Source organism: Anomaloglossus baeobatrachus, chromosome 4, assembly GCF_048569485.1.
Source record: "Anomaloglossus baeobatrachus isolate aAnoBae1 chromosome 4, aAnoBae1.hap1, whole genome shotgun sequence".
Taxonomy (NCBI): Eukaryota; Metazoa; Chordata; class Amphibia; order Anura; family Aromobatidae; genus Anomaloglossus; species Anomaloglossus baeobatrachus.
This window is the reverse complement of record NC_134356.1, coordinates 487,332,647-487,355,291: the sequence shown is the minus strand read 5'-3', so window position 1 is coordinate 487,355,291 and position 22,645 is coordinate 487,332,647. Positions and strand designations below refer to the sequence as shown.

General features: G+C 42.4%; 1 long non-coding RNA gene across 1 annotated transcript; it reads left to right on the top strand.

The window, feature by feature from the left end:
* Positions 1-4,126: 4,126 nt before the first annotated feature.
* LOC142301721 (uncharacterized) lies at positions 4,127-13,843 on the top strand. Its single transcript, XR_012752870.1, has 3 exons — positions 4,127-4,199; positions 13,056-13,165; positions 13,779-13,843. It is a non-coding gene; the product is annotated as an uncharacterized LOC142301721 (long non-coding RNA).
* The last annotated feature ends 8,802 nt before the right edge of the window (positions 13,844-22,645 follow it).

Below are 22,645 nucleotides of genomic sequence, written 5' to 3'. Positions count from 1 at the left end.
CATTTTACTTCTACCTCAATAATTTTGTGTCCTAAAAAGGTTATTTATAAAAGTAAGCAATAAATGTTCCAAGTTATTAAGGATGTAACATTTTTGGTACACAATGTGAGTATTAATATATGCAGTATTTAAATGGACTCTTCAGTGAGAAAGAAAACCGGGACTCTAGTGCCACCTATTGGGGAGAGCAATTCTAAAACTCAACATATGGTACATGAATAGTGATGGGTTGACGTGCTCAGCACTGCTAGTTTCTTCATCGAGAATTGGGGTGCTCACGGTGATCTGATATTTTTCTGTGAAACAACAACCACAACGCACAGGCTTGTTTCACTGCATGATGTATGCAGGCATCCCAGGGAGAGCCAGTTGCAGTCTCTGAATGGCTATCTTGAGGGATAAAACAACTTTCTAGGATGTAGTGTGACCAAAAAAGAAGCCACACCCTCCCTCCCACTGGAAATGCTGTTTTATGACTGGCTGTATGTGGGTGGAGACCCGAACTGCCCAATCATTGACTTTCCATAATGCTCCATACTCACGTCGAGCCCATCTAAGCGTCTGACCAGCTCAAATCGAGTAACGAGCAATGGAGCATTTTAGTGCCTGCTCAGCACTATACATTACCTGTTTCAAGGTATTTGCCTCTCAGCAGTGCAAAGCACAACTTGTTTGACTAGTTCAACAAGTGGTAAAAGGGGTAAATTTCCCTTTGAGGAGAGTGCCAAGTAGTGTTGAGAGGCTTTAAGACTGTTAGATGATCCCCTGGCAATTTAAATATACAAATAGTCTCTTTAAAGAGATCAGGAACTTTAGTGTTATCTATTGGATGTAGCAATCTAAAGGCCACTTTACACGCTACGACATCGCTCAAGCAATTTCATTGGGGTCACGGAATTTGTGACGCACATCCGGCCGCTTTAGCAATGTCGTTGTGTGACACCTATGAGTGATTTTGCATCGTCGCAGAAACGTGCAAAATCACTAATCGGTAACATGCCCCCCTATTCCCATTTATCGTTGCTGCTGCAGGTACGATGTTGTTCGTCGTTCCTGCGGCAGCACACATCGCTATGTGTGACACCGCAGGAACGAGGAACCTCACCTTACCTGCGACCACCCGCAAGGAGGAAGGAAGGAGGTGGCCGGGATGTTACGTCCCGCTCATCTCCGCACCTCCGTTTCTATTGGGTGCCCGCTTAGTGACGTCGCTGTGACGCCGCACGAACCGCCCCCTTAGAAAGGAGGCAGTTTGCTGGTCACAGCGACGTCGCTAGGCAGGTAAGTAGTGTGACGGGTCTGAGCGATGTTGTGCGCCACGGGCAGCGATTTGCCTGTGTCGCACAACTGATGGGGGAGGGTACGCATGCTAGCGATATCAGTAATGATATTGCAGCATGTAAAGCGGCCTTTAAAAGTATGTTCTCTATAAGTGATTAACTGACCCCACTTTTGCAGCCCTGAATACAATGACCAGCCCAGAGGTGGTGCTACAGTGACAAGACTTCAGTAGGTAAGTCATTCTATTTTTTTAGCCTTCCTTACTATTTATATGAAACCAGACAACCCCTTTACAGAGGACCTGGAAGCTTTTCAGACATGTTGCTTTTAGTAAACATTTACATTCCATATCAATTAATAAGTATGGAGCAACTTTCTATAGAATCCGTCATTGTACTGATGTATGTAAAGCGCTATGGAATTATTGGCGCTTTAGTGAATAAATATTATTATATATTATTATTATCGTGCCATCCCTCAATTATTCTCATTGATAATGTAAGAACAAATTGCCATCTAAGTGTTATCATTATGCTTTTTCTATGATCTATTATTAATAAGCTGCAAGTCAAAAGTTCTCCAAAATTGACCTGGTGAACTTGGTGAAGTACTCTACAGTCACATGCTCCTGTCATTCTACTATATTACTATATACTGCTGCACATGTATATAAAGTTACTGAAGTCGCCCCAGGAGAGATTTATTATTTTTTCTAAATTATAGTAATTTGACACATATAATTTCATGTTTATGAATAATCTAATAAACTAGAAAAAAAAATATCACACTTTTTGGCAAATACTGACAAATGCACTGGTATTCCTGCCTTGTGTAAGTCATATTAAAAGATATCGTGCCATAACTCTCTGAGTGAAAATGTGACTAATAGCAAAAGACAGAAGTATTGATGAATGTGCAACTACAATAAAAATGTGGATTTCTGTAGTCATATAAAACACAAAAGGCTAAAATAATTTTGGAAGAATTATGAAATCATATTATGACATAACAGAAAAGTTCCCTTCGTATTGTTTGCACAGCACCATCATAACTCTCTGCGCTTTACAGACGTGATCATCACTGTCCCCATTGGGGCTCACAAACTAAATTCCCTACCAGTATGTCTATGGAGTGTGGGTGGAAATGGAAGACCCAGAGGTAATGCACACAAACACTGGGAGAACATACAAACTCCTGCAGATGTTGCCATTCATGGCTTTCTTCCCACCAGTGTTTCACTTGTGTGAAGATGAATGTGATGGGGTGTGCGACAGAGCAGGTAGGGACACCAGGCCGATGAACAATCCAACAAGTTTTATTGAATTAGGGAGCATAGAACAGCCAATATCAATATTGTTCTTTAGAGTCCATAATGAGTCCTCAAAGTTCCGGGGGCACCACCCGGCAATCCAACGCCAGAAAACACGTAGAGGTAATCCTTGGAAGAAGTCAATGGATCCAACAGATGAGGGACATAACCCAATCACACGTGACAGCTTCCATAAATCCACACACGGGTGCCAGGGTCTTGCCTCAGCGAAGATCCCAGCTGCTTGAACCACACCCAACTGACTGATCCACCATCAGTCTGTTCTCCAGTGCCTGTAAATCCACCCCTGGAGGGGGAAGGGTTCACACCCACTTTTGAGTAGTGGCTATATATGGAAAAGTCTCCAGAAGCTCATGGCTCCATTGTCTCCACAGGCCTTTCTATTGGAGTCACCCCAGCTTAGAAGAACAAAGACAGCCAAGCAACCTACATGACAATATATGGCATAGAGAACATGAATAGAGGCCGGGGGTTGGGGAGGGACACATCACCACAATGAGTACCAGGAAGAGAGGCTGCTAGTGTACTTTTGTCTCCCGCCACATCGCGGTTCACTTATTTCGGCCTCACTGTATCACAGGTATTTTTCGTTTTATAAGAAGCTCCAGATTATAAGACACACTTCAAATTTAGAGAAAAAAATTGGTAAAAAAAAACCATGGGGTCCGTCTTATAATCCGGTAGTGTCTTACTGGGGGCAGCAGCGGTGGTGAAGCAGGGTCACAGAAGGCAGGCGCGGTGGTAGAGCAGGGCGATTCTGCGGGCGGTGCAGAGAGTGTCCCAGATGCTTGCTGTGGGCTCTGGCAGGAACATCCAGAACATCCAGAAATTTCAGTGATGTGGGCGTCAAAGACATGGTGCCCGTAGACGGTGTGTGTGCAGATTGAGCTATTGGCTCAATGACGAACCGAGATCTCATTTGCTCATGGCCCACCTCTGGGCGTAATTTTCCTTAAGTCCGCTGCCATGAGATCAATGAGCCAGAGGAGGAGCGTGCGCAGATGAGATCTTGAGCCGAGAGCTCAATCTGTGCATGCACCGACTCCGAGTGCCATTATTTGAAGCCCACAGTGCCAACATTTTCAGGATGGCCCCTGCCTCACCTTCTGCAGTGCCCATTCCACAAACTGCAGCCCACAGCATTGCCCCTGCCTCCTGTCACCATTCTCCACCATATTCTGCTTATAAAAGGCACCCCTCATTTTCCTCCCAAATTTTCAGGAGGAAAAGTGCACCTTATAATCCAAAAAATATGGGTAAATAATAAAGTAAATATAACTCTGCTACTTAGAGGATTTTAACCTATCACGTAACTCCCACGATAGGTGAGGGATCACTGTATAGGGTTAATAAGAGTACATGCTGCGTTTTGTATTCCAATATAGGAAAAAGCACATGACAAAAATCAGACAGACCCCTTTATGGTCCATTAAGGCCTCCACACTTCTATTTGCATCCATAATGTAGCAGATTCTTATACGACATGTTACACCACAAATCCATTTCTCTATTCTTAGGGCAGAACCATGAAACGGGAGCCAGATACGCAGGTGTGAACAGAGCCTTGGGCGTAACAAAAGGGTATTAGGTTTGTCTGGTTTGTGCCTTTAACATGTGTATATGATTTTTAACTGTCGGAGTGGAGAGATAATATATTCTCGTAATGTCAGAGCATTGGCCCTAGGGAGAGATCTAACCTAGCAGGATTCCCATGACCTGTAATCTGCATTTTACAGCTCTGTGGCCCTTTTTTGCCTTGTGCTTCTGGTTTACCACAGTCCGTGAGCTGCTATGTTATAAAGTAGTTTGTTAAACATGAACAGTTTTCTGTCAAATGGATTCAAACTCAAGCGGTGATTTGCTATGCACAGTATTGATTAGTGGCAGGGCTCCAATGCCAATTACGATGAGCAAAAGAAGATTTAGACTTACTCCCTGGTCAGTACTCCGGCAGTACCTGACTCTTCCCTCCCAGCCTTTACTCTGCTAGCTGTCTGTCATTCACCTACAAGCAAGTCACAGCAATACCCCTGACATCTACATTATACAACACTGTACGGAGAAGGCCCGATCTCCCCGCAGCTTCCCTCCCCTATTAACAAAATCACTCTCACTCATAAGGAAGGGATTGTGAGAGCAGACACTTACAATGTCATTTTTTATATATTAGCCAATGTTCATTAGTACATGTGTATTTTTGGATTACATAATACATTTTGCAATTCATTGAAATCTTATTCTTTAGAACATCATATTAATCAAAAACCCTCTCAACAAGAGGAGGAACTACAGAAAATGTTTACATGCGGGGAGATATTAAATTCATTTTGTATGGTCTTACAGACCATTGCAGATCATGCAAATTAAAGGGAACCTGTCAGGTGCAATATGTACCCACAATCACAAGCAGTTCTGGGTGCATATTGCTAATCCCTGCCTAACCGTCCCTGTATCTAGCAGCATAGATAAAGGGATCTTTAGAAAAAGTATTTCTAAAGATCCTTTTATGAGATGCTAATGATTGCAAGGACTATTCACAAGGGTGTTACTTCCTCTGACTAGTCCGCCCTCTTAGCATGGTACTACACCCACAGGGGAATGCTAACATGCCACTCAATGCAGTGGTGACCTGCGTACCTGTGTCCGCTGTTCTGAAGTCCCAGGCACTTCCGATCATGCGCAGTATGAAGCCGGGTGTGCGCGTCCAGGCTTCAGTGAGGTCTAGTGCGCATGATGGGAAGTGCCGGGACTTCTCAACAGCGGAGAAATCAGACACAGGTACACACGTCACCGCTGGTGATGCTATATTGTAGCATGTTAGCACACCCCTGTGGGCATACTACCATGCTAAGAAGGCTGACTAGTCGTGGGAAGTAACACCCTTGTGATTAGTCCCTGGCTTCATTAACATATGATAAAAGATCTTTAGAAATACTTTTTCTAAAGATCCCTTTATCTATGCTATTAGATACAGGGACGGTTAGGCAGGGATTAGGAATATGCACCCAGAACTGCTCGTGGTCCTGGGTGGATATTCCACCTGACAGGTTCCCTTTAAGATCTTAGCAAAACATATTATCATCATCAGCAGGGATCCCAAAGGTGGCTACAAAGTCAACAGAAACACATTTATAAAATATAATGTGTAAGCCTATATGTACAGTATAACTGAATAGGATAACTGAAGTGAGCACTAATATATATATATTATGAGTGCAAGCCAAAAATTACATACTATATACAGATAAGGCTGCACATCAAACTTAGATAATAGTATAATGCCTCAAGCATATGGACAAATATTGGAATATACAATGAAAAATGCTACTTGCTAATTTGAACATGTGAATAATGAATTGCATACTTGCCATGAATATTAGGAAAAAGGAGATATTTAGCAATCGCATTGATCAATGTAACTGAGCCCCAAGGCCTCGTCAAGGCATATCTCTATATTGGGGTCCCTAGCTCTGTGACCCTAACTGTGTGTCATCTCATTGCAATTAAAAACTGCTATGGGTGGAGAGGGGTAACTAAGGACTTTCTTATATAGGAGATGGAAAAAACATGGCCGAAAGGGGCGGAGCTGTGTTCACATTCAGAAAAAAACTACATATAACTGAATAGGATAACTGAAGTGAGCACTAATATATATATTATGAGTGCAAGCCAAAAATTACATACTATATACAGATAAGGCTGCACATCAAACTTAGATAATAGTATAATGCCTCAAGCATATGGACAAATATTGGAATATACAATGAAAAATGCTACTTGCTAATTTGAACATGTGAATAATGAATTGCATACTTGCCATGAATATTAGGAAAAAGGAGATATTTAGCAATCGCATTGATCAATGTAACTGAGCCCCAAGGCCTCGTCAAGGCATATCTCTATATTGGGGTCCCTAGCTCTGTGACCCTAACTGTGTGTCATCTCATTGCAATTAAAAACTGCTATGGGTGGAGAGGGGTAACTAAGGACTTTCTTATATAGGAGATGGAAAAAACATGGCCGAAAGGGGCGGAGCTGTGTTCACATTCAGAAAAAAACTACATATAACTGAATAGGATAACTGAAGTGAGCACTAATATATATATTATGAGTGCAAGCCAAAAATTACATACTATATACAGATAAGGCTGCACATCAAACTTAGATAATAGTATAATGCCTCAAGCATATGGACAAATATTGGAATATACAATGAAAAATGCTACTTGCTAATTTGAACATGTGAATAATGAATTGCATACTTGCCATGAATATTAGGAAAAAGGAGATATTTAGCAATCGCATTGATCAATGTAACTGAGCCCCAAGGCCTCGTCAAGGCATATCTCTATATTGGGGTCCCTAGCTCTGTGACCCTAACTGTGTGTCATCTCATTGCAATTAAAAACTGCTATGGGTGGAGAGGGGTAACTAAGGACTTTCTTATATAGGAGATGGAAAAAACATGGCCGAAAGGGGCGGAACTGTGTTCACATTCAGAAAAAAACTACATATAACTGAATAGGATAACTGAAGTGAGCACTAATATATATATTATGAGTGCAAGCCAAAAATTACATACTATATACAGATAAGGCTGCACATCAAACTTAGATAATAGTATAATGCCTCAAGCATATGGACAAATATTGGAATATACAATGAAAAATGCTACTTGCTAATTTGAACATGTGAATAATGAATTGCATACTTGCCATGAATATTAGGAAAAAGGAGATATTTAGCAATCGCATTGATCAATGTAACTGAGCCCCAAGGCCTCGTCAAGGCATATCTCTATAGTTTTTAATTGCAATGAGATGACACACAGTTAGGGTCACAGAGCTAGGGACCCCAATATAGAGATATGCCTTGACGAGGCCTTGGGGCTCAGTTACATTGATCAATGCGATTGCTAAATATCTCCTTTTTCCTAATATTCATGGCAAGTATGCAATTCATTATTCACATGTTCAAATTAGCAAGTAGCATTTTTCATTGTATATTCCAATATTTGTCCATATGCTTGAGGCATTATACTATTATCTAAGTTTGATGTGCAGCCTTATCTGTATATAGTATGTAATTTTTGGCTTGCACTCATAATATATATATTAGTGCTCACTTCAGTTATCCTATTCAGTTATATGTAGTTTTTTTCTGAATGTGAACACAGCTCCGCCCCTTTCGGCCATGTTTTTTCCATCTCCTATATAAGAAAGTCCTTAGTTACCCCTCTCCACCCATAGCAGTTTTTAATTGCAATGAGATGACACACAGTTAGGGTCACAGAGCTAGGGACCCCAATATAGAGATATGCCTTGACAAGGCCTTGGGGCTCAGTTACATTGATCAATGCGATTGCTAAATATCTCCTTTTTCCTAATACTCATGGCAAGTATGCAATTCATTATTCACATGTTCAAATTAGCAAGTAGCATTTTTCATTGTATATTCCACTATTTGTCCATATGCTTGAGGCATTATACTATTATCTAAGTTTGATGTGCAGCCTTATCTGTATATAGTATGTAATTTTTGGCTTGCACTCATAATATATATATTAGTGCTCACTTCAGTTATCCTATTCAGTTATATGTAGTTTTTTTCTGAATGTGAACACAGCTCCGCCCCTTTCGGCCATGTTTTTTCCATCTCCTATATAAGAAAGTCCTTAGTTACCCCTCTCCACCCATAGCAGTTTTTAATTGCAATGAGATGACACACAGTTAGGGTCACAGAGCTAGGGACCCCAATATAGAGATATGCCTTGACGAGGCCTTGGGGCTCAGTTACATTGATCAATGCGATTGCTAAATATCTCCTTTTTCCTAATATTCATGGCAAGTATGCAATTCATTATTCACATGTTCAAATTAGCAAGTAGCATTTTTCATTGTATATTCCACTATTTGTCCATATGCTTGAGGCATTATACTATTATCTAAGTTTGATGTGCAGCCTTATCTGTATATAGTATGTAATTTTTGGCTTGCACTCATAATATATATATTAGTGCTCACTTCAGTTATCCTATTCAGTTATATGTAGTTTTTTTCTGAATGTGAACACAGCTCCGCCCCTTTCGGCCATGTTTTTTCCATCTCCTATATAAGAAAGTCCTTAGTTACCCCTCTCCACCCATAGCAGTTTTTAATTGCAATGAGATGACACACAGTTAGGGTCACAGAGCTAGGGACCCCAATATAGAGATATGCCTTGACGAGGCCTTGGGGCTCAGTTACATTGATCAATGCGATTGCTAAATATCTCCTTTTTCCTAATATTCATGGCAAGTATGCAATTCATTATTCACATGTTCAAATTAGCAAGTAGCATTTTTCATTGTATATTCCAATATTTGTCCATATGCTTGAGGCATTATACTATTATCTAAGTTTGATGTGCAGCCTTATCTGTATATAGTATGTAATTTTTGGCTTGCACTCATAATATATATATTAGTGCTCACTTCAGTTATCCTATTCAGTTATATGTAGTTTTTTTCTGAATGTGAACACAGCTCCGCCCCTTTCGGCCATGTTTTTTCCATCTCCTATATAAGAAAGTCCTTAGTTACCCCTCTCCACCCATAGCAGTTTTTAATTGCAATGAGATGACACACAGTTAGGGTCACAGAGCTAGGGACCCCAATATAGAGATATGCCTTGACGAGGCCTTGGGGCTCAGTTACATTGATCAATGCGATTGCTAAATATCTCCTTTTTCCTAATATTAATGGCAAGTATGCAATTCATTATTCACATGTTCAAATTAGCAAGTAGCATTTTTCATTGTATATTCCAATATTTGTCCATATGCTTGAGGCATTATACTATTATCTAAGTTTGATGTGCAGCCTTATCTGTATATATTATATGTACAGTATAAGCATTTTTTAACCCTTGTCTGGTATCATGAAAAAAAAAAATCACTAGTACTAATTTGCATGGGGTCATATTGACCCTATGGTAGTAGACAAGGTTATTCCAGTCTCCATGATGCTATCCCAATATGTAGTAGGTATAATAATAATATTAACAAATACCTCATATTAGAAATTTAGTATAGCTCTCCTCATATGTCACTGACCTCATGTGCAGGCTATTGCGGCTTATGTATCCATGCTTACGACCACAAGCAACTTACTGTCACTATATGCATGGACGTCACCATGGATACCTAAGCTGCAATGTCTGCACATGAGGTAAGAGACATGGTTATATCAGGAGAACTATATTACATATGTAAGTGGAGGTATTTATTATTAATATTATTATTATTATTATTATTATTATTATTATTATTATTATTACACCTAATATATATTGGAATAGGATCTTGGAGATCAAAATACCTAGGCCTGTTTCACACGTCAGTGATTCTGGTACGTTTGTGCTTTTTTTTCTACGTACCAGAATCACTGACATACGCAGACCCATTATAATGAATGCGCTCACACATCAGTGATTTTTCACTGCACGTGTCTCCGTGCGGCGTACCCGCGTGTCCGTGATTGCCGCACGGAGACATGTCCATTTTTTTCTGGCATCACTGATGTCCCACGGACCATGCAGTGGTGTGATCCGTGAAACACGTGCCAGAAAAAAACGAGCATATAAAATAAAAATCATTTTTACTCACCCGGCTTCAGCGGCGCTCTGTTCTCCCTGCTGCTTCTGGGCCGGCTCATTACTGTCGTGCATATTCATGAATGCACGACACAGCCGACCCGGAAGCAGCTGCTGCGGAGGTCAGCGCCGGCCGGATGCTGCACCGCGGGAGCGATCAGCACCATGGACAGCGGGAGCAGGCGCAGGTGAGTTAATCTCTGTGCAATCACGGACCACAGAGAACGGAGCCCGGATTGCACTTAGACAACCCACGTGTGCCGAGAATCACGGCACACGCAGGGACATATGCGTGTTTTACACGTCAGTGAAGAACGTCTGTGTTTTTCACTGACGTGTGAAACGGGCCTTAACTTGAATTCACACTGCACGTTTTACAGGAGGGATTTACATGCCACAAAGCGGAGGTATTCTAATTGCTCTAAAAAATGGGAATAACCCTTTGAGATCTCCTAGGTCTGTTTCCAACCCTTTTCTTTCTCTTTAACACAAACATAGCCTTAGTAATAGTAATGTTTAAGAACAGCCTGAGTAATGTCAAAATGACCACACCATAGAAAAGGATGGTAATGGTAACCTAATAGTTAAAAAGACCAATTATTAACAGACTTCATGTTTTTGATATTTTTCATAAACATGGTCCAAAATCCATCTCAGTCATTTGTTATCACAGACCATTGTTTGCAGAAACACTGAACTTGAACTGTAATATAATTCTGCTGTGACTGAGATAAGTGATATCCTAAAATGAGTTGGTAAAATAGGTGTGCAAGGACTGTTAAATAATTACATGTTTTTATTTTTTTGATATTTTTTCCAACAAAATTCAACCTCCTAAAAATAACATAATAAATAATATTAGGTAGGTAAGCAACTAAAAAAATCACAGTATGTTTAGATTTAGGGAATATTCAACTACATTTTTTTTACTTATTCCACTCTTCACACAAATGATTGAACAAAAAATAGAAACACTCATTAAAGTAAGGGCTCTGAGCTCTGCAATTTGGTCTGATACAGATCACAATGCACAGATGAGCCACAGATCACTCAACTCAAGTGTGACAGCTGAATATATTTCTATGAAGCTTTCATTCAGGTCAGGAGAGTGACAGCCAGTCCATGCATTGCGATCTGACATCAGATAGGATCACTGGTGGACATACTGCCGGTGCAGCATGTGCAACTGCATCGGGGTCCAGAGGTTAAGATGGACCCATGCATGGCAGTTAATAATGAGGACAATCTGTCCTGTTGTTTGGAACCCAAAGCTCCGGGGGCACCCATGGCCAGATTGCTCTCATCATAAGCTATGCACAAGTAGGGAGCGATCCTGCTGCTATGCTGCACAATGCAGGGAGCGGAGCTGCAGGAATCCATTCTCAATGGCTAGAATGGAGTTGTTCCATTGAGGTAATGATCTCACCAGAAGGGGGCATTGCTTCATCTTCCACTGCGGTGCCGATCCCAGTGCTCAGCGTTGTGCTGTGGCTGATGGAGATCAGGAGCTGTGGAGAGGTCATACTGAGAGGACTGAGGGACTGCACCATGGAGCAAAGGGTTTCATACATAGGACTAAGGGTGAGTTATGTGAGGCAGTGTTTTGTGGGCACAGGATAAGTCAATGTTCCTACATGGGAGTTGCATGTTGAAGAGTTGCACAGACAAGAGGCTGCATATTAGGGGGATCAGACAGGGAAAGCTGAGATTTTATGTATGTGGGGCTGGATGGGAAAAGAGGTGATCTTGTATAGCTGTTGATGTCACTCACTTGGGGAAGGAGGGAGTGATGTTACAGTGGTGTGGCTGTGTGCTGAGGGGCTGCGTGCTGTAGGACTGCAAGCTGGGGCACAGCATGCTGGGGGCTCTGTGCTGGGGGGCTGCATATGGAGGGGCTGCATGGGTGAGGGCTGAAGTCACTTGCCTGGGGCTGCAAGCTGGGAGGCTGCCAGGGGAATAGGGTGATGTTGCATTCTGAAGGGCTGCCAAGAGAAGAGGGTTATATTATGTGTGAGAGGCTGCATACTGAGGGGACTGCTTGGGGGAGGGTTAGGGTTACTTGTGTGGGGCTGCCTGCTGGGGTGGGCTGTGTTAAAGCAGGTGATGCTACATATGTGGGGAAGCGGGTACCTCACAATTCATTGTATAGCCCTTATAGTATCCTCCCCACCCAACAATTCATTATATGTCCCTGATAGTGTCCTTACCACTCTAAAATTTTGTGTATGACACTCATAGAATCCTCCTTACCCCACAGTTTATTATACGGCCCTAATAGTGTCCTTCCCACCCCACAATTCTTTCTATGGCTTTATAGCATCCTCCCTAACCCCCCCAATTCATTATATGGCCTTCAGCATCCTCCCCATTCCCTCAATTCATTATGAAGCTAGCAGCAATGAATTAGAGGGTGAGAACACAGGACTGGGACTTATGCTACGTGCACATGTTCAGGATTTACAGCAGAAAATTCTTCTGCAAATCCTGATGTGTTGGCAGGAAGAACACTGTGTAAAATATGCATATTTTTACATGCTTTTTTATAGTATATTTTCTCCCAGTCATTAGTATGGGTGAAATATACTGCAAAACCACTGGAAGAATTGACATGCTGCAGATCTGAATCTGCTACAAATCTTCCAGGAAAAAGATAAGCAACGTGTACATGAAATTTCAGGAATCCCTTTCCTTGTACTATAAAACGCTGCGTATTTTCCTTGACAAAATTGCAACATTTGCACATAGCCTTAGTATTAATTGAGGGGAGAGTCACAGAGACTAATTAATTTAGATTATAACCTTGTTATTTTCAGGGCTACAGTGAGTGTGATAAGACGAGTCATGGCTGGAAGATGTGGACATGAAGGTCTGAGCAGATGGAGAGGAAATAACAGAAAGTGACTAATCAGACGAGATGTCAGCGGTAAGTCACTGTATTGCATAACTTGGTATTGGTGTTATATGTTAAATGCCTTAAGTCACATTCTCACATTCGTGTGATATATCCATATGCTGCCAGATGTTTTTATTAGATTTTATATGGAATCAGAGTTTGATAGATCGATTCAGATACAGTATCTGTGAAAATCATGGATCCAAGAATGAGATCTGCAAGACTCAGCAATTGCTGTTCGGATGTGAATATGTAGAATAAGACATACTCAATGGCTCTGTGAGCTGTCCAAGAAAAAAATCAGGCAGCACACCGACACTGCACACTTATAAAGGAATGTCGACTTATTATGTATAGCACTGTCGATTAGTATCTAGAGTACTCATTATGTAAAGCACAGTCCTTAATTAGATAGTTTCCTCTTTTGTTATATATAACACTGCCCCTTGTTAGCATCCTTGTTAGTTATTTATGGTGCCGTCCCTTATTATATAGTGACCTCGCTTGTTATGTATAGCACCGTTTCTTACATAGAGTATTCTCATTACTTTGTTACAGTGGTGGAGAGAAGAAACAGGGTTGATGCCGTGCTGCTGCCGAAGTAATAGACTGTTGATTTAATCAATTCTTCTTTATTTAACAGGTCCACGCATTTCAGAGGTCAAAGCCTCCTTCATCAGGACAAAGGAAAAATCAACAATAAACTGCCTTTACTTCATATAGCAAAATCCTGGTGGTTGGTTCCCTTTAAAGAAGAGTTTTGAATTAAGTGCATTTTACATGTTAGATGCGGTGCTTTGATGTAGACCACTGAGACAATGCAGCGGCCAGCGCCACCTAGCATTGAGACTTGATAAGACAAACCATATTGTTATGTGATATTTTATGAGCTGTAACTGTATTAACAATGTATAGTGAAATATGTTAGCTGGATAAATGTTAGAGTGATATGAAGGTTTTAGTATGCATAGCAGTGATAGGCACTTTCTGGTAAGGGGGAAGTTTAGAATCAAGAAGGGAAGAGTGACATATGGCCAGTGGGTTGGTTAGAGAGACAAGCCTTGTGAAGTGCAAGTTCTGCATAAGGGTTTGATATAGAAGGGTTAATAGTTTCTCTATTTCTTCATTAAAGATTTATTGTTATTAGTAAGTATATCTGATGGTAGTTCATAGTCATGGAGCCTACGGAATAAGAGACCGGCTCAAGGATTATTATGGTCTCTAAATGTTCTTCTAATCTTCTCCTTATCTCATATGCATGACTCTACATTTTTGTTTTGCTAAAACTTAAAGGTCATATGAACAACTGGTAAAGTTCAGCTAGAAGTTTTTTTCTCTTTCTTTTGCAATATCACATTGATCTGTAAATGGTATAAATAAACTGTACTTTCCTTAAATAAACAGAAGAAATTGATCATGCTCACATGGATGCTGGTCTTTTCTCTCCGAGCGCTCGATCTTGATTAGGTCTGAAGAGGCCTAACTCAAGAGGACCTCGCTGGTGATCCCATAAGCTGACTTGTGACAAAACAGAACAGCTACAACAGTTTTGGTGCCCAACGTGGAGCCGTGGCCAACCAGCCTATTCGGAAGAAGTTTTGGGGACTCTTGAGACAGTGAAATTTCAGCTGCAGCAAGGTGAGAAGCTTTATTCTTACACTTCATTTCACTCTCTCTGATTTCCCGAATATTCTGGGTAAGGCTGTACACACGGTTCAAGAACTCTGGCATCACCAGTGAGTATTGTTTTTTTCATGCATGTCTGAATGAGAGTTGAAATATAGAGTAATAAGATAATCTGTTGTCCGTCCATTAACTGATTGCATAGATTGCATAGTACGGAATTTGGGACAGTCTCTGTATAATTGCATTTGCTGTGTTGCTGTGTTTTGTGTTTTGCTTTGGCCATCTTTGCATCTTTGATGGGCAATACACTGGTCTAGGGATATGTGTTCATAAGTGGTTTCATATTAATGCCTAGATAAAGTAGGCAGGCAATAGGTTGTTGTATATTGATGAGAAGCCTCTGAATAACAAAGTGACAAGTAATTGAGATAAGAGACTTGGTGAAATAATATGTATGTATAAGCCTAATGGTTATAGGTCATACTGTGGACTGTGAAAAGATGTTCCGGTTGTGAAATGTCACAGGGCATAGCCATATAGAGTATTTGAGTGGATACCTGACATATGTATTTTTTCCCATCAGTGTCAAGAGCGGTTTAGATAATTTTATTTGCATGTGAGGTTAACTGATCCTTGGAAGGTGTATTGTTACATGTGCTTCTGGAATCAATGAATGAGTAGGACAAGTGGTCCTGGGATCTGTCCTTATAGTGAGATATTGTGTGTTTCTTCCCCTCAAAATGGGGATGAAGGTTTTATAGTAAAGTAGGATATTAGTGCTGTGAAGGTATATAAGTGGTCTCAATTTTCTGCAGGGATTGTGTATTATACCAGTGGGTATTAGGATTGTGTTTTGGAAGCTGAATCTGAACGAGATAACACTCTTGCTAAACAAACTGTGTGCTGAAATTCTTTTGGGAGGGGTCAAGTGAACAGCTGCGCGATTTTCTGCCCTTTGTGAGAAGTCAGCTCTGTTAATTGTATTGGTTTAACTCTAGTTTACGTTGGTGGCTGAAATAGTTTGTAAAGGACCAGCATGGAGTAGCCAAACTGCACATCAGGTCAAGTGGGTTAGAGAGCATTTGTGGCCTTCCCACTTACATGGAGGTGGTCTAGCAGGTGAGAGGACTATCACACCTGGTCCTTCCTGCTTTAGTCATCTGGTCTATTGGGTGAGAGGTGTTTTTAACCCTTCCCAATACGCCCTACAAGTGTAGCAGGTGAGAGTGAATGCTGATTGAGCCTTCTTGCTACCACTTGAGAGCCCATTCTGACTTGCCAGGAGACGTGTGGCCTGTTAACAAGGTTCAGGGACACTGAGAGGGCATTTGCAGAAAGGTGGGCTGTGTGGGAATAAGTTGAAGCCATGGGCAACTTGTTCAGTGTGCAGCGTGGGGCTCCAGCAGGATCCAAAACAGCCAAACAGATAGTGCAAGAAAGAGAAGGCAAAGAAGCAGTGAAAAATGTCAGACCGATACTCAAAAAGGCAGACATGCCAGAGTACGGATGTTTGGATGTTGAGAAATGGCACAGATTCAGGGAAGAAAAGAGAGGTTGGATAAAAGACAAGAGGGTAGAGCAACAAGTAAATAAATGGTGTCGTGTGGCTGAAGAGGTGCAGCATTGTGGATATAAAGAGACCACAGCGGGAGATAAGGTGTATTATGAATGTTTTAATGCACCAAAAGCAGGAATTGTGACTGCTACCGCCCCCCCTTCACATAAGCAGAAACCCAGACCAGATGAATGGACTTGTAAACATTGTAGTCAGAAAAACCCAGACTGGAGAGGTACTTGTGCTACATGTAATGTTACTCGCCCTAAGCAGATTGCACTAAATCCTGTTCGAACCAGGTCACATGTGATGACAGAGGACGCTGACACTGAGACAGAGGTAGTGAAGGAATTGAGTTTTACGGAGGAAGCTGACGGTGAGGAAAGGAAAGAACTCCCTGGGACCAGTACAAAAAAAATCAGATGCATCCCGACCGAGGAAGGTCACAAGAATCAGACAGACACAGGAATATTACCCCTGGAGCCCCTCTGACCAGCTAGCTATGTTGAAACAGTTACCTGACCCTGAAAACCAACCTTTCCCATTTTACAGGCAAATACAGACAATACAGGTGACTTATAAATGCACTTGGTCAGACCTCGAGAGTTTGGTGACTGCAAAGGCAGGTGACGTGCTGGGACACATAATTAAGACGCATACTGATATGATAAAGGAGCAATCATGGATCATGGATATTCAGTCTGAGAGGTCTGGAATGACGTACTGTGAGGCATTGAAAGGATGGGCTACAAAGAAACAGACAGAGCAGTCTGTACTGATAACTGACGTGACACAGCAAAAAGGGGAGAGTATAGAGACGTACTTTGGGAGGTTACAGCTGAAGTGGACAGACATGGGGTACAGTGCAAGAAACGACCTTGATATCAAAATATTGGTGAATGCATTCATTGATGGTATGAATAAGTTTTTACGAGAAGCAGTACAGACGGCCAGACCTGAGTGGAGAAACATGGACCCAACAGACCTTCTGCAAGTAGCTAAGGGGGTTGAACTGACAAAATGCAAGCGACCAGTTATGTATGCTAGAGCACAAGGAAGACACTGGAAGCAGAGAGGGGGGGCACCAGGTGACCGAGCGACCGTACAGTGCTGGAATTGTGGACAGAATGGACATTATGCCAGACAGTGCAAAAACTCCAAAAAGGAGAGTGAGCAGACTGATTTCCCTCCTCTCTTGCCTCTGACATAGGAAACTGGCAACCCAGTGACAAATGTGTACCCTGTTTTCGTTCCCTCAGGACCTGGTCCCACCTTACTTACGACCATAACCATGCCAGGGGGGAAAGAGGCAGAATTTTTAATTGACACTGGGGCAGCCGGCACTGTGGTACATAAAGACCTGATAAAGCCAGAGATGATCACTGACGAGACTGTGGAGTGTGTTGGGGTGGAGGGATTGGTGTCTGAAACTCCCTTGACAAAACAGATGAAGCTGAGATTACAAGATAGCCAGGAAATTCTCACAAAGCTTATTGTTAGTGAAAACACTCCTATGAATTTGCTGGGGGCTGATGTGTTAAGTGCTATCCAGGCTACCATACAATACACCCCAGAAGGTATTAAGTCCCCTCTCTGACAAACACTTGTGCAAGATTGCAGCAATGGTGTACATGTTCAAATCTGCGAGAGTGTCCGATACCAGAACTAGTGAAGACATAGCAATGCAACAAGTTCCAGACATTGTATGGGCAAAGGGAAAAACTGATGTTGGTCGGCTTCCTATTCCCCCAGTCATGATAAAATTAAAAGAGGGCTCCACTCCTCCTTGTTTAAAACAGTATCCCTTAAGTCCAGCCAAATCAAAGGCTCTGACCAGAGATATAAGAGAATATGTGGAAGCAGGGGCTCTAGTACAAAGGTCCTCCCCCTGTAACACTCCCTTGTATCCAATCAAGAAAAAAGGGCCCAAAGGTTCCCCTGACACGTACAGAATGGTGCATGATTTGAGAGCTGTCAATGCTGTCACTGAGAGTGTAACACCAATTGTTCCAAACCCACATACCTTACTGTCACAAATCCCAGGGACCTCCAAATGTTTTACAGTAATTGATTTGGCAAATGCATTTTTCTCTGTGCCTCTACACCCTGACTGTCAGTATCTTTTTGCCTTCACACATGAGGGGAAACAGTACATGTGGACAGTCCTCCCGCAAGGAGGAATGAATTCACCTACCATTTATTCTACAGCTATGGCAGGAATTCTGGAGCAGTGGCAACCGCCTCATCCACAGGTTACGCTATTGCAGTACGTGGATGACCTTTTGCTCTGCTGTCCAGACCAGACGTCCTGCAAGGAAGCCACAATTTCTTTGCTGTGTTTTCTGGCAGAGAATGGTTGCAAAGTTTCACGTGAAAAATTACAGTACTGTAAGCAAAAGGTAACCTTTTTGGGTCACTGTATCTCTGAAGGTACGAGACACCTGACTGAGGAGAGAAAACAAGCAGTCCAAAATCTGTCCTTACCCAGGTCCCACCGGCAACTGCGCACCTTTTTGGGCTTAGTGTCATACTGCAGGCCTTGGATAAGGTCTGCCTCGCAAATGATGCAACCCCTCTATGATTGTCTGGCATCTGACCCCTTTGACCTCACTCAGGAAGCTATTGATTCCTTTCATTCCCTTAAACTACTCATTGTATCTGCCCCGGCCCTGGGTATTCCAAATTACGATCAACCATTTTTCTTGTTTTGCACAGAACAGGGAGGGCATGCGACAGCCGTCCTCACACAGCAACATGGTGACAAACAAAGACCAATAGCTTACTACTCAGCGCGATTGGACCCAGTTGTCAGAGGGTCACCCACATGTGTCCGTGCTGTAGCGGCTGCTGCAGTACTGCTAGGGAAAGCTTGCGAGATCACATTGACATTTCCCTTAACAATTTACTCCCCGCATGACATCCATGCTATACTTGTGCAAGTCCAACCGAAACACCTGTCTATGGCCAGACAGCTCAGACTTGAATGTGCCCTTCTGATTCCTGAGTATGTCACCCTCAAGAGGTGTAATGTTCTGAATCCAGCCACCCTTTTGCCAGTAGATTCAGAAAAGGGGGAATTGGTGACAATGGTAGCAAGTGAGGATGAATACTTTGACATGACGCACGAGCATGACTGCATAGAGCTGATGAGTCAGGAGACAGCAGGTTTTCCACATGTCTATGATACACCTATTACTAATGCAGATTTTGAGTTTTTTGTAGATGGCTCCAGATACCACCTGGATGGGAGATTCTACACTGGATATGCAGTAGTATCCTCGCATGAGGTAATCCGAGCTGAACCACTCCCGCCGCACATGTCCGCGCAGGAGGCGGAGCTAACAGCGCTCATTGAGGCGTGTAGAGCGGGGTCAGGTAGGAAAATTAATGTTTATTCAGACTCAAAGTATGGATTTGGGATCTGTCATGATTTTGGCCCTATCTGGAGAAGTAGAGCTTTTCTTACGTCAGCTGGTAAGCCTATTAAAAATGCAGAATTGGTAAAACGGTTAATGGAGGCACTAATGTTACCAGTCCAGGTTGGCATCATTAAGGTGAAAGCACACACAAAAGGTGACTCACTGGAGGTAGCGGGCAATAGAAGGGCGGATGCAGCTGCGAAAGCAGCGGCAAAGAGGCCTAGGGATCAGAGGATAGTGGCAGGGAGCCAGCAAGTCCCAGCCACAGTGAGTCTGGATGTCCTGAAATCCCTCCAGCATCAGGCTGCCCAAACAGAGAAGGAACACTGGGGGAAAATGGGAGCTGGGCTGAACTCGAATGGAGTATGGGAAAGTAAGGATAGGTTGTGTTTACCAAGGTCCCTGTTCCCTATGATGGCACAAGCAACACATGGCCCCACTCACGCCTCAAAAAGTCACATGTGTAACCAGGTGAATGCCTTCTGGATCGCTCCTGGCTTCAGTTACGTAGCCTCCAAACATGTACAATCCTGCATTATCTGCGCACAACACAACCCAGGTAAAACAGTAAAAGTCCCTAAGAAAGCAACACCCAAACCGCTCTATCCGTTTCAACGACTGCAAATAGACTACATACAACTACCCAAGGTAGGAGTGTATGAATACGTCCTGGTATGTGTAGATCTCTTCTCAGGATGGGTTGAGGCCTATCCAGTAAAATGTGCAAATGCTAAAACAACTGCAGAAAAACTGATGAAGGAACTAGTCTGTCGGTATGGCATCCCAGAAGCCATAGAAAGTGACAGGGGTACACACTTCACTGGAGAAATAATGAGGGACATTATGCAGGCCCTGGGAATAGAGCAGGCATTCCATACCCCTTATCATCCACAGAGCAGTGGAAAAGTAGAGAGATTAAACGGGACACTTAAACTAAAAATTCAAAAGGCCATGGCAGAGACAGGAAAGAATTGGGTAGAGTGCTTATCCCTGGCACTCTTTTCAGTCAGACACACTCCAAATAGAAAGACAGGCTTGTCTCCTTTTGAAGTCCTTTTTGGTAGTGCCCCAAAAACAGGTCTCTACTTTCCACAAGTGTTACAGATGCAGCACGGCACTATGACAGCCTACGTCCAGGCCTTACAGGAAAGACTTAATGTGGTGCATAAACATGTCTTTTCATCCATTCCAGATCCCAATGCAAGTGCAGATGTGCATCAGCTGAATCCAGGTGATTGGGTGGTCGTGCGCAGACACGTGAGAAGGAGCCTAGATCCACGCTTTGATGGCCCATTCCAAGTCCAGCTGACCACATCCACCTCAGTGAAACTTGAGGGAAAACCCACCTGGATCCACGCCAGTCACTGTAAAAATGTCACTCCACCGGCAGAATGACAGTTTTGCTAATTATCCTGCTAGGTGTAGCAGGGTTGCTGCAACAAACAAAGACACTGAGCGAACTTTTTAATACGGACTGGGATAATAAACTCATTCGCCACCATATTTCTCTTACTGAGGACATGGAGGGAGAAAAGCCAAAAGACTGTTGGATCTGCACACACAGTCCTATTTCTTCAAAGACTATGCCTTATTTAGCCTTACCTCTGGAACCACAGGAGGTGTTGGTACCAGACTGTATACACAATGAAACCTGGACTCAATCTAGATTTTTGGGAGAAGATGTACCTCGTGATGTATCTGCTACATTGACTATAGTTGGATGGGTCACTAAACCCTGGTTCCAGCTAAATATCACACGACCCGATGGATACTCGTGGTGGATGGAATACGATTCAGACATGGGCATAATTGCCAAAATAAAGACTAAGATTCCTCATTCGGGCCCCATTCCCCATGATGGATTATGGTTCAGTCTTCAATACAATGGTGTTGGAAATTGTGGAGAAGACAATAACTGTTTCTATATACATACACATGACTCAACCAAGGACAATGAGACAGTATATCAGAAGGGTATTGAGGGCTGTACATCATCATTTATTAGACGGACTTTTAGGAGGGAGCGGGGTAGCTGTATCTCGGGTATGACCGGAAAACAAATGAACAATACATGGTGTGCTCATAAAGTCATGAAGGGGCTTCTGAATCTGCTTTATTGTGTACAAAGTCAAACTCACTTTTGTATTTTCCCAGAGGGAGTGTTTTTGGTTTGTGGGAATCGTGCTCACAAGTGGGTGAGCCCTGACATGAGAGGGGTTTGCACACTTGCCAGACTTACACCAGCCACTTTCATAGTTCCTCATAGTAAAGTAGATGTAGCAGCTGGCCCAATTCATACCTTGTATAAACGAGCAGCAGATAATAAACCCCGGCCAAATGGTAGGCCTCATGTAGTAGAATTGGGAAAAGCAAATAAGGTATTTAGTGCTATTTTCATACACCCTTTCTTAATGCAAATGTGGGACAAGCTAGTAGAGTCCACTGACTACCTGGATGATCAAATTTTTCGGGTTCTTGAGATTCTAAATGCTACCAATGCTATACAAAAACAATTAATTGTAGTCACTAACCAGCATACTATAGTACTAGACTTTGTGACAGCAAAAGACGGCGGAATGTGTCAAATAATTGGTCCTGCCTGTTGCCATTACATTGACCCTGCAGGCAACCTCCAGGTTAGAGCAGATATACAGAAAACAAGTGAACTTAGGGATAAATGGTTAAAAGAGCACGATGCCAACAAGGACTCCTGGTGGGGAAATACATTTTCTTTTATGAATCCAGCCAATTGGTTTAAGGGCATAGCAGGTTGGGTTTCTGGCATTATACAAACCTGTATGCAAATATTGTTGTTCTGTCTACTGCTTTATATAGCTGTAAAAACATTGATATATGCATTACCTAAACTAATGAATAATGTATGTTCTAAGAGTCCCAGCATTGAACCCT